This window comes from Bufo bufo, chromosome 7 (assembly GCF_905171765.1).
Source record: "Bufo bufo chromosome 7, aBufBuf1.1, whole genome shotgun sequence".
Lineage (NCBI taxonomy): Eukaryota > Metazoa > Chordata > Amphibia > Anura > Bufonidae > Bufo > Bufo bufo.
In genome coordinates, this window is record NC_053395.1 from 84,654,359 (window position 1) to 84,667,522 (window position 13,164).

Below are 13,164 nucleotides of genomic sequence, written 5' to 3' on the forward strand. Positions count from 1 at the left end.
TATAATGGTTCTACAAATTGCTAAGTAACCATGGCAACAGGGACTGCAGTAGCGTCCTGGTTGCCATGGTTACCGATCGGAGCCCCAGCGATTAAACTGGGACTCCGATCGGTACACTCCGCTGCCACCAATGATAGGGGGGAGATTTTAATTAGGAGGGGGAGGGAGGGGAGAAGGCCCACTGGCCACCAACGAGTTAACTACAGGGGAGGGAGGGGGGGGCCCACTGGCCACCAACGAGTTAACTACAGGGGAGGGAGGGGGGCCCACTGGCCACCAATGAGTTAACTACAGGGGAGGGAGGGGGGCCCACTGGCCACCAATGAGTTAACTACAGGGGAGGGAGGGGGGGGGGGGCGGCCGCACTGGCCACCAATGTGTTAACTACAGGGGGGGGGGCTGCCCCCTGCTGCCTGGCAGCACCTGCCAGGCAGCAGGGGGCAGTCATGTACACAGTTATTTTAGTATATTCTAACCTGAAGCGTCCCCATCACCATGGGAACGCCTCTGTGTTAGAATATACTGTCGGTTCTGAGTTTTCACGAAGTGAAAGCTCAGCTATGAAAAAGCTTTTATGCAGACGGATCTTCGGATCCGTCTGTATAAAAACTAACCTACGGCCACGGATCACGGACACGGATGCCAATCTTGTGTGCATCCGTGTTCTTTCACGGACCCATTGACTTGAATGGGTCCGTGAACCGTTGTCCGTCAAAAAAATAGGATACACGGATCACGGTCTCGGCTGCAAAACGGTGCATTTTCCGATTTTTCCACGGACCCATTGAAAGTCAATGGGTCCGCGAAAAAAAAAACGGAAAACGGCACAACGGCCATGGATGCACACAACGGTCGTGTGCAGGAGGCCTAAAGCATTTTTTAAAACAAAAATTTGTTTTTTGTATCTCCATTTTCCGAACGCCCTATTTTTTTATTTTTCTTCCGATCATCTTGTGCAGGGGCTAGTTTTATTGGTACCATTTTTGGGGACATATGATTTTTTGATCACTCATTATTACACTTTATTTAAGTTTTACACAATAATAGCATTTTTGAAACAGAAATAATGATATTTTAGTTTATCCATAGTCTGAGAGCCTTTGCTTTTTTATTTTTTGACCAATTGTCTTAGGTAAGAACAAATTTTTTGCCGGATGAGGTGACGGTTTGATTGCTACTATTTTGGGGGGTATATGCCTTTTTGATTGCTTGGTGTTGCAATTTTTGTGATGTAAGGTAACAAAAATGGCTTTTTTTTTTACATTTTTTTATTTTATTTTTTTACCGTGTTCACCTGAGGGGTTAGGTCATGTGATATTTTTATAGAGCATGTTGTTACAGACGTGGCGATACCTAATATGTATATTTTTCAATGTATTTCACTTTAGCACAATAATAGCAGTTTTGAAACAAAAAAAGTATGTTTTAGCGTCTCCATGTTCTGAGAGCTATAGTTTTTTTTATTTTTTAGGTGATTGTCTTAGGTAGGGGCTCATTTTTTGCAGGATGAGGTGACGGTTTTATTAATACCATTTTGAGGGACATACGCCTTTTGCATCGCTTGGTGTTGCACTTTTTGTGTTGTAAGGTGACAAAAATTGATTTTTTTATGGTGTTTATCGGACAGTGGATCATGTGATATATTTATATAGCCGGTCATTACGGACGCGGCGATACCTAATATGTGTGTTTTATTTTCTTTCTGTTTTTTATTATAAAATATGGGGAAAGGGGCGTTTTTTTTCTTTTTTTACTTTATTAATTTTATTACTTTATTAATTTTATTAAAAACACTTTTTCTTAACTTTTTTTTTTCTTTACTTTATTTCTGATGTTCACTTTTGGGGGTCTGATCCCCTCTACAATGTATTACAATACATCTGTATTGTAATGCATTGCCTGTTCGTGTACTACAGTGAGTAGTACACTAATAGGTTGCCTAGGACACCCAGCATGAGGCTGGATCTCCTCGGCACCCGTAGAAGGCAGGTCCCGATGCATCAGGCTGCCTTCTGACACATCGAGTCCCCGCCACAGCAGAGCGGGGACTCGATGCGCTCCCTCACCCGACACAAACCTCTTCTATGTTGGTCAGCGCGGACCGTGGTATAGAAAGGGTTAATCCGCCGGCATTGCTGTAAACAGCAGGGTCCCGGCTACCAGGGACTGCTGGGCCCCTGCAGTGATCGCACGTGCACCGCTCCGGTGCCTGCCCTATCACCATGACGTACTATTACGTCAAATTCCGGGAACGCAGTGGCTCCTATGATGTAACAGTGCGTCATGTGTCGGGAAGGGGTTAAAAGTGAATGGGATGGCTTACTTCTAATTACACCTGCTTGCCACTGTGAGCAGGTAAACAATGAAGAGAAGGCCACTCTGATCGGCGGAGGTGCCTGGTCTGATATTGATGACCTATCTTAAAGATAGGTCAACAATATAATTAAAGCAAAGAACCGCTTTAAGGCCACATGACTGTGTTTGTCATGTGGTCCGCAAACTGTGGATCCAGAAAACACGGAACCCCACTGTGTGCATGCCACCATTTTAATAGAAATGTATTTTCCTTGTTTGCAAAATGGACAAGAATGGGACACATTTAATCTTTTTTTTTTTGGTGAGGCTGAGGAATGGACATGCGGATGTGGACAACCCCATTGAAATTAATGGTTCTGCATCCGATCTGAAAAAAATGCTGATCGGATGCAGAAAAAAATATAGTCGTGTGCATGAGGCCTTATGAAGATATTATTCCCCCTTGCATCAATATCTCTATACTACAGCTCCTAATGCCATGATTTTGGCCTCCTGCACACGACCGTGCCGTTTTTTGCGGTCCGCAAACCTCAGACCGCAATTTGCGGAACGGAATGGGCGGCCCATTGTAGACATGCCTATTCCTGTCTGCAAAACGGACAAGAATAGGACATGCTATATTTTTTTTGCAGGGCTTCGGATTGGAGCAACGGATGCGGCCAGCACACGGAGTGCTGTCCGCATCTTTTGCGGCCCCATTGAAGTGAATGGGTCTGCATCCGAGCTGCAAAAACTGCGGCTCGGATGCGGACCATAACTACGGTTGTGTGCATGAGGCCTTTCAGAGATTTTTTTCATTGATGACCTATCCTCTAGATAGCGACCCCTGCTGATAAGCCATTTGTGAACGCATCTGTGCTGACAGTAGCGCTGTGGCCTTCTCGCAACTTTGCCTAGGCTAAAGATATCACGTTCATCGGTCACATGGCCTAGGCGCAGCTCAACCCCATAGAAGTGAGTGGGGCTGAGCTGCTTACTAAGCACAGGTTGTATACAAGGTAAAGCGCTGTGCATGGTGAGAATAGAGTAGGCCACAGCGCTACGGCAAGCACCACTGCGTTCTCAAACAGCTATTTGATGGGGGTCCTGTGTGTCAGGCTCTCAAAGATCAGATATTGATGACCTAGCCAGAAAACCTCTTTAATGAAGCCCCCTTCTAACCAAACAAGTATCTGACTTCATGAATATTTGTTCCCACCCAACAACTTCATTTCTCACAGCTTTTTTCCACGTGTTTCTATAATACTTGGACAAAATAAAACAAGCCCAAGAAGGATCATTTCTGTACTGCTGGTTACTAATGCAGTAACTACAGTTATAGTATGTAAACTATACTACATAGTATCAAAGAGGAAATTTATTGTTGGAATGTGTCCAATCAGTGCTGTCACACTATATAAGGATACACCTCTTTGACAAGAGAAACTGTTAAGACAATTCAGAATTTTTTAGGAGGAAACAGAAGATGGGACTACACTTCAGAATGCTCCATAATTGCTTTTTCATGTATAATGCATGTATTTACTGATAGGCCCCTTTCACGCGGGCGAGATTTCCGCGCGGGTGCAATGTGTGAGGTGAACGCGTTGCACTCGCACTGAATCTCGACCTATTCATTTCTATGGGGCTGTGCACATGAGTGGTGTTTTTCACGCAACGCAGGCCCCATAGAAGTGAATGGGGCTGCGTGAAAATCGCAAGCATAAGCAAGTGCGGATGTGGTGCGGTTTTCACGCACGGTTGGATCATGTGATGGACCATGTGATGAACGCAGTGACGTCATCAAAGGTCCTTTTCCTCACAGATGAAGACAGAAGAGATGCCGGCTGCACGAACAAGTGGATTAAGGTGAGGTAAATATTTTTTCTTTTTTTTTAACCCCTCCAGCCCTATTTTACTTGAAAGAGGCCATAGACAAGCCAGGAGAGTTAGGCCCCTTTCACACGAGCAAGTATTCCGCGCGGATGCGATGCGGGAGGTGAACGCATTGCACCCGCACTTAATACCGACCCATTCATTTCTATGGGGCTGTGCACACGAGCGGTGATTTTCACGCATCACTTTTGCGTTGCGTGAAAATCGCAGCATGCTCCTCTTTGTGCGTTTTTCACGTAACGCAGGCCCCATAGAAATGAATGGGGTTGCGTGAAAATCGCAAGCATCCGCAAGCAAGTGCGGATGCGGTGCGATTTTCACGCACGGTTGCTAGGAGACGATCGGGATGGAGACCCGATCATTATTATTTTTCCTTATAACATGGTTATAAGGGAAAATAATAGCATTCTGAATACAGAATGCATAGATGGTAGGCCAGGATAAAAAATGAGCAATTTTTTGTCCAAACCCCATTTCAAAAATCCCTAATACAGTGATACCTCGGTTCACGAACTTAATTCGTGAACTGACTCTGGTCGCGAACCGAATTGGTCGCGAACCGAGGCACATTTTCCCATAGGGTTCAATGTAAATCCGGTTAATCCGTGCTGACCTTTTTTTGGGGGTTTTTGAAGCACAAAAATATGAAACAAATTACAATACACATTAGTACAGTATAGTAAAGTATAAAGAGAGGACACTAACCTTGCTTGAGATGACTTCTGGCATGGAGGAAGGCAGGTGGGAGGCAGTTATTGTTTGGAGGGAGAGTCCCCCTCCATAAGGACATCAGGGGGATCTCCTTCAGGGGTTTCCTCTCTCCTTTGTCTCCTAGATGCAGGCTCAGTTTTTCTGAAAAATCTGTCCAATGTCACTTGTCTCTTCCTGCGCTGCATAACCCTCCGGAAATGAGAGACCACATTATCATTCATGAGATTTAGCACTCTGTTCACGACAGTTATGTTGGGGTGGTGCTTTTCAAAAAAATCATGGCACTCATTCCATTTTTGCATAATGGATTTTATGGCGTCACTGCTAACCTCCTCCCTTTCTTCCTCTTCCTCAGTGGAATGCTCCTCAAGAAGTGCCTTCGGCTGCTCACTGTGGAGTTCAGAAAGTTCTTCCGTGGTCAGCTCCTCCCTATGTTCCTCAACAAGCTCTTCCACATCAGCACCATCAACGTCCAGACCCATACTCTTGCCCATGGACACAATTTCCTCCACTACCTCTGCATCAGACCCTTCAAAGTCATGTTCACGTTCAGCGACACATTCTGGCCACAGTTTCCTCCAGGCCGAATTTAGGGTTCGGGGAGTGACCTCTTCCCAGGCTTTGTCAATGAGGTTAATGCAGTGGACAACATTGAAATGTTTCTTCCAGAAGTCTTTCAAAGTCAAGGACGTCTCTTCAGTGACATTAAAACACCAAGTGAAGAGCGCCTTTGTGTACAGCTTCTTGAAGTTGCAGATGACTTGCTGGTCCATGGGCTGCAAAAGTGGTGTTGTGTTAGGGGGGAGGAACTTTACCTTGATGAAGTCATACTCAGCATCCATATCATCCACCAAGGCTGGAGGGGGTGCCGGGGCATTGTCCATCAGAAGAAGGCACCTTTCAGGCAGCTGGTTATCAGAAAGCTATTTTCTGACGATGGGTGCAAACACCTCGTGCAGCCATTCCATAAACAATTGCCTTGTGACCCAAGCTTTGGCATTGGCTCTCCACATGACGGGCAGTCTGGCCTTGTTCACATTTTGTTGCCTAAATGCACGAGGGGTCTGAGAATGGTACACCAGTAGTGGTTTAATTTTCAGATCGGCGCTTGCGTTGGCACACAGCAAAAGGGTCAATCTGTCCTTCATGGGCTTGTGCCCTGGTAATGCCTTTTCCTCCTGCGTGATATAGGTTCTGTTCGTCATTTTTTTCCAGAAGAGCCCTGTTTCATCACAGTTGAACTCTTGTTGAGGGACGTATCCTTCTGTCTTCATGAATTCCGCAAAGTCTAACTTGTAGGCTTCTGCTGCGGCCTTGTCAGAACTGGAAGCCTCACCATGTCTAATCACACTGTGGATGCCACTTCTCCTGCAGAATTTTTCAAACCACCCCCTACTGGCTTTAAATTCGTCACTTGCTGCACTTGTAGAGGGGCTTCTTTGCAGTAAATCACTGTGCAATTTCCTGGCTTTCTCACAGATCATAGCTTCACTAACGCTATCACCTGCCAGCTGTTTCTCATTCAACCACACCAACAAAAGTTTTTCCACCTCTTCCAGCACTTGCGTCCTCTGCTTGGTTAACATTGTTACTCCTTTTGCAACATCAGCTTGTAGTGTACGGGGACTGTAATGCCCGTCACTACAAAAGGGTCACTTGTTGTGCTGTCGTGTCCCCTTATTTATGGGGAAGTTGGTATAAGTCATCTTTATAAACTGTAATGCTATGTATTTCCCTGTTACTGTGAAACTTGCATGTACAGGCCTGCTAGGGGTGTCATTCCAGCTCTTAGTCACTAGAGGGAGCGGGGGAGCCCTAGTTTATATAAGGCCCAGTCAGGGAAGCGAAGGTCAGTCTAAGGAGCCTGAGGTTCATGGTCTAGTCTAACCAGAGATTAGACAATGTCAGAGTCAAGTCCAGGCCGGAAGCCTGCAGACCAGGAGAGGGTATTGCAGTCCCTGTAACCGGGTTCCAGATTCAAGGAGAAGGTTCCCCTCCTGAGTTCCCATATGCAGTAACAGGAATACCGCAGTTAAAGAGCCTGAGGAAGCTGAGAGAGAGACAGAGGCAAAGCTCAGAAAAGCAAGAGGTACTCAAGACAACAGAGGAGGTACTTGATAAAGATAAAACCAAGGATATACGCCAGAGCTAGGGTATTGGGCCTTGGAGAAGATTTTCTATGTTCCAGGATCAGTCAGGAATAGAGTGCAAGCTGCCTGTACTGCAAGTCCTGTGTTTAACACTCTGAAGTCACCTTGCTATACATATATTGCCTGCATCAACTGTATTGAAAATCAACTGTCTGCAAAGGAACTGCGTTTCCGTCAATGTCCCTATATGATGACTACTAAAGTTTGAGTTCTGCTTTAACATCACGTGGTTCCTCAGTGATTCCTGCTATCAGCAAACGGCGTGCCACCGTTTAATTGGCACCGGCGTCACGAACATTTCTCATCATCACCTGCCCTTGCAGAGAGTCAGCCGTCTCAGGTTAGTGTCTATTGCACTACAACACCCAGGAACACTATTAACCCTAACTTGAGTACGCTGCACCTCTCTTTTGGCGTCACGAACAGGATCCGCACGCTTTCTAGTGCAAGAAGCGTGAACTTTGTGCCTTATACAGTTGCCCTGTGACCAAAGTGACAAATTGGCTGTTTTATTAAAGTGGACTTTGTGGACTGAAAAACATACCCAAAGTGTGCCTAAAACCTCCAAAAAGCGCTGTGCAGTGTTGCGCTATCAAGAGGAAGAAAATCGCCACATCGGAGTGTGGTTTTGTGGACTTTTCATCATCCTGCTTGCTGTCAGTGAATAGACAGCGCTTCTACCAAAGATGGCCGCTGAGGCTACTGAAATAGCTGCTGCGTCATCTTCATCCCGAAAAGGCGGGAAAAATTGGCGCCTTTTTGAGGAAATAGCGGGAAGGAGTTCAAGGTCAGGCGCCACTGCTTATCTGGACATTTGCATGTCGGCTAGCATGGACTCCGCCTTCCATATACTGGAATACCTGGGGGGCGGCCTCCCAGTGCAATGGGAGGAGCTGGCTGATCTTATTGGCGCCACCCTATCGCTCTCCAGAGAAGGATCGAGCATGTTGGAGAGTGAGCACCGCTTTGCTGCAACGTCCGCGCCTGAAATACCAAAGATGACTGATATTGGTGTAGAGCCAGAGGAGGCTCCACCGGCCTACTCTCCGGGACCGGAGAAACCCGCCTGCCCGCCACGGGAGAAAGAACCAGAGCCCTGCTATGGCTCCTGGAGAGACTTCTTTCAGCCCTCTTTCAAGTGGTCTTCACTAATGGCAGAGATCCGGGAGGCCGCTATAAAGCGGAATACAAAGACTAAAATCTATTATGAGGAATTGACCAAGACTATCCATGAACGACACACCAACACCCAACCCCGCCTGGAAAGGAGAAAGGGGTTGGTGGTGTCCTTTGACAAAACCCGTGGCTACGGGTTCATCCAAGATTATCTAACTGGCAGAGACTTATATGTTAACAGAAGATCTGTCAAGAGAGACTACCTCCCTTCCTATCAGCACAGCCTCCGCGAGGGAGAGGAAGTGGAGTTCACCCCTGCCGAGAGCCTGAGAGGCCCTTATGCAACTGCTGTGACCCGTCCCAAGCGAGAACCTGAGGACTGGGAGGCAGAAGAAGACTACTCTGGCTGCGAGCGAGAACCTGAACGCTCTCCAGAGCCGGCCCATCACGCCTTCCAAGAGCGGGGCTCCTTCATTGGGCCTAATGTCTTCTGGCAGCCAACCGTGTTGGAAAAATGGGTGAGCCCTTATCCTTCCCCCGAGCTGCCTCGTCGGGAGAAGACCGTACAGGACATGGAGAACTTAAAAGGACTTCGGGTTACTTTGGAGAATATCCGGAAGGGTAGGAGACCCGATGCGCCACCGGAGCCTGACGCGGCCGCGTCCGACGCATCGTTGACTGTACCTGCGCCGGCGGCGCCAGCAGAGGACAGCGATTCCGACACAGAGAGCATTGGTGACCAGATCGTCCGGCTGGAGGAAAAGTTGCGGGAGCTGCGCCAGATTGCCACCGCCAGGATCCGGACGCCGCCTAAGAAGGATGAGGACAGGAGTCCTATGTTTTCTGGTCCTTTGTTGCTGCTGCCAGTTCATCCACGGCTCAGTGGTAGGTGTTAACCACTGAAATCACAAGGTCAACAAAGCCAAGTTTGTTTCCAGGATCTCCTGCCTGCTTTTGCTACCCCACGCCAAGTTGTGCCTGTTCCTTAGTTGCACCTTTTACCCTTAACCCCCTTTTCAGGTTGATCAGGGGTATTACAGCACTTGTTTTATTTTGTGCAACTTGATACTAAGGAACCGTGCCCGGAGACAGACTCAAAAGAACCTGAGCCTCTGAGATTCTTACTCTTTTTAAAGGAAATGTGCCCAGAGATGGACTCCACCGCACGAGAGCCTCTGTGATTTAATAGGAAAATAACCTGGGTACGGACTCATGTTTGTTCTTTGAGCCTCCAAGAACTTTTATACTGTTTTATCTATTTTGCTGTTCTATTATGGACTTATTCATTGTCATGGACTATCCTGGTTATAATGTTACGCTGTGCCAGGTCAGCGCCCCAGTTCCATTCACTATCCTGAGAAGAAGAGAACGACGCCCCTTGTCACCACACTTCACTTTTGCCAATTGGACCTGATATGAATGTAAATGCAGATGAATTACATATATGTATGCCTGCATGTGTATTTTCTGTTTCAGGGAGAGATTCCAGTTGGGCGAGCCCTGATGGAGTACGAGGTCGTACTCAGCTTAAAGCAGTGGGGTATGTAGTGTACGGGGACTGTAATGCCCGTCACTACAAAAGGGTCACTTGTTGTGCTGTCGTGTCCCCTTATTTATGGGGAAGTTGGTATAAGTCATCTTTATAAACTGTAATGCTATGTATTTCCCTGTTACTGTGAAATTTGCATGTACAGGCCTGCTAGGGGTGTCATTCCAGCTCTTAGTCACTAGAGGGAGCTAGGGAGCCCTAGTTTATATAAGGCCTAGTCAGGGAAGCGAAGGTCAGTCTAAGGAGCCTGAGGTTCATGGTCTAGTCTAACCAGAGATTAGACAATGTCAGAGTCAAGTCCAGGCCGGAAGCCTGCAGACCAGGAGAGGGTATTGCAGTCCCTGTAACCGGGTTCCAGATTCAAGGAGAAGGTTCCCCTCCTGAGTTCCCATATGCAGTAACAGGAATACCACAGTTAAAGAGCCTGAGGAAGCTGAGAGAGAGACAGAGGCAAAGCTCAGAAAAGCAAGAGGTACTCAAGACAACAGAGGAGGTACTTGATAAAGATAAAACCAAGGATATACGCCAGAGCTAGGGTATTGGGCCTTGGAGAAGATTTTCTATGTTCCAGGATCAGTCAGGAATAGAGTGCAAGCTGCCTGTACTGCAAGTCCTGTGTTTAACACTCTGAAGTCACCTTGCTATACATATATTGCCTGCATCAACTGTATTGAAAATCAACTGTCTGCAAAGGAACTGCGTTTCCGTCAATGTCCCTATATGATGACTACTAAAGTTTGAGTTCTGCTTTAACATCACGTGGTTCCTCAGTGATTCCTGCTATCAGCAAACGGCGTGCCACCGTTTAATTGGCACTGGCGTCACGAACATTTCTCATCATCACCTGCCCTTGCAGAGAGTCAGCCGTCTCAGGTTAGTGTCTATTGCACTACAACACCCAGGAACACTATTAACCCTAACTTGAGTACGCTGCAAGCTCCTTTGATGGTGGCTTTGTTTTTCAGAATAGTCGAGATTGTTGACTTTGCCATCTTGTACTCCGAGGCCAGATCAGTCACACGAATACCACGGTCATGCTTTTCTATAATTTCCTTCTTCAGCTCAATGGTTATTTTCTTCACAACCTTGCTGTCAACTTTACTACTGCTCTGCACTTTCTTTTTGCCACCATGCTTGCCCTGCACATTCTTGTCACCTGCATTTCCACTTTGCACATTGTCACTTGCATTTCCACTTTGCACATTGTCACTTGCATTTCCACTTTGCACATTGTCACCTGCATTGCTGTTCTTGTCACCTTCATTGCTGCTCCGCACTTTCTTCTTTCCACTATGCTTCTTGGGAGCCATATTGGGTGTCCAGTGAACTGTACAGTACTGTATGTGCTAAAAAGCACACCAATGTTTGCAGAGTACTCACAGTACTTCTTTCTGTGTCTCTTCTTCTCTCCATGGTCTTCCTACAGGAAGTCACGATCATGTGACAGCCTGGAAATAGCATTAAAATGGCCGCGGCTCCTGTTCGTGAACCGAGGCGGAGTTCGTGAACCGGAGCATATTTTTATGAACTTTTCTGTTCGTGAACCGAGTTGTTCATGAACAGAAGCGTTCGTGAACCGAGGTATCACTGTAGTACAAAATAAAAAATTAAAAAACATAATTTATAGGCTCATATATGAGCTTCAAAATCATCACCATTTTCTTTTTCAAAAGTTATAAAATATATTAAAAAATAAAAAAAGTAAAAGTTTAAATCACCCCCCTTTCCGTATAATTAAAAAATAAATACCTAAATAACAATAAATATAAACATCATGGGTATCACCATGACCGAAAACGCCCATACTATTAATATATAAAAAAAAATTCTAATACGGTGAATGGCGTAATGGAAATAAGGGTTAAAATGCCCGATTTGCCATTTTTTCATTGCTTCTCTTAGGCTGGGTTCACACGAGCGGATGCCGTGCGTGGCATCCGCTCCGTGAAAGAGTGCCAAGACCCGATGCAGACTGCAGAGGCACGGAGCATTAACATGACTGATAATGCTCCGTGCCTCTCTGTGACCTCTTTACTACGAAATCACAGTTGTCACCGTGATTTCGTAGTAAAGAGGTCACAGAGAGGCACGGAGCATTATCAGTCATGTTAATGCTCCGTGCCTCTGCAGTCTGCATCGGGTCTTGGCACTCTTTCACGGAGCGGATGCCACGCACGGCATCCGCTCGTGTGAACCCAGCCTTACCCTAATTTTTTTTAGAAAATGTGATCAAAAAGTCACGCACACTCCAAAATTATATCAATAAAAACTACGGATTGTCCTGCAAAAAATGAGCCCCTAAACAGCTTAGTAGACATAAGTATAAAAAAGTTATGGGGGTCAGAATATGATGATTTTTAATCAAAGTTTAAATTAATTTTTACACTATTTAGACATAAAAAAATCTATACATATGGGGAAACGTTGTAATCGTACTGACCCAGAGAATGAAGGGCATGGGTCAGTTTTGCTGCAACCGAAACGCCGTGGGAACAAAACCCGTAAAATGGTGGAGCAATTTTTTTTTTTTTTTAAATTCCACCCCATTTGGAATTTTTTTACTGCTTCCCACTACATTTTATGCCATAATTAATTAAAAAGTATTAAAAAGTACAACTTGTCCCGCAAAAAATAAGCCTCATACAGTTATGTTAATGGAAATATAAAAAAGTTATGGCTCAAGGAAGATAGGGAAGAAAAATTAAACGCAAAAACGATAAAACCTCCGGTAGTGAAAGGGTTAAGGCCTTGTTCACACTTTAGTGTTTGGTCAGTGATTTCCATCAGTAATTTGCCAAACCAGTGCGGGTCAAAACAGATCCAGATCTCTCCATTATACCTTATCTATGTGTAGGCTTCACTTCTGGTTTTAGCTCACAAATCACTGATGGAAATCATTGACTAAACACTGACGTGTGAATGAAGCCTAAGGCCCCTTTCACACCGGCGAGTATTCCGTGCGGGTGCAATGCGTGACGTGAATGCATTGCACCCGCACTGAATCCTGACCCATTCATTTCAATGGGGGTGTGTACATGAGCGATGTTTTTCACGCATCACTTGTGCGTTGCTTGAAAATCACAGCATGTTCTATAGTCTGCGTTTTTCACGCAACGCAGGCCCCATAGAAGTGAATGGGCTGCATGAAAATCGCATTGCATCCGCAAGCAAGTGCGGATGCAATGCGATTTTCACGGATGGTTGCTAAGGAGATGATCCCCGGGACCCCATTAAAGTCCATTTACTTTATTACTTTCCATTATAACATGGTTATAATTGAAAATAATAGCATTCTTTAATACAGAATGCTAAGTAAAATGTCCATTAAGGGTTAAAAAATAATAAAAAAATTACTTACCTCATCCACTTGATCACGCAGCCGTTATCGCCTTCTTTCTTCTTCTTGCAGGACCTGCAAAAGGACCTGCGCTGACGTCATCGCGCTTC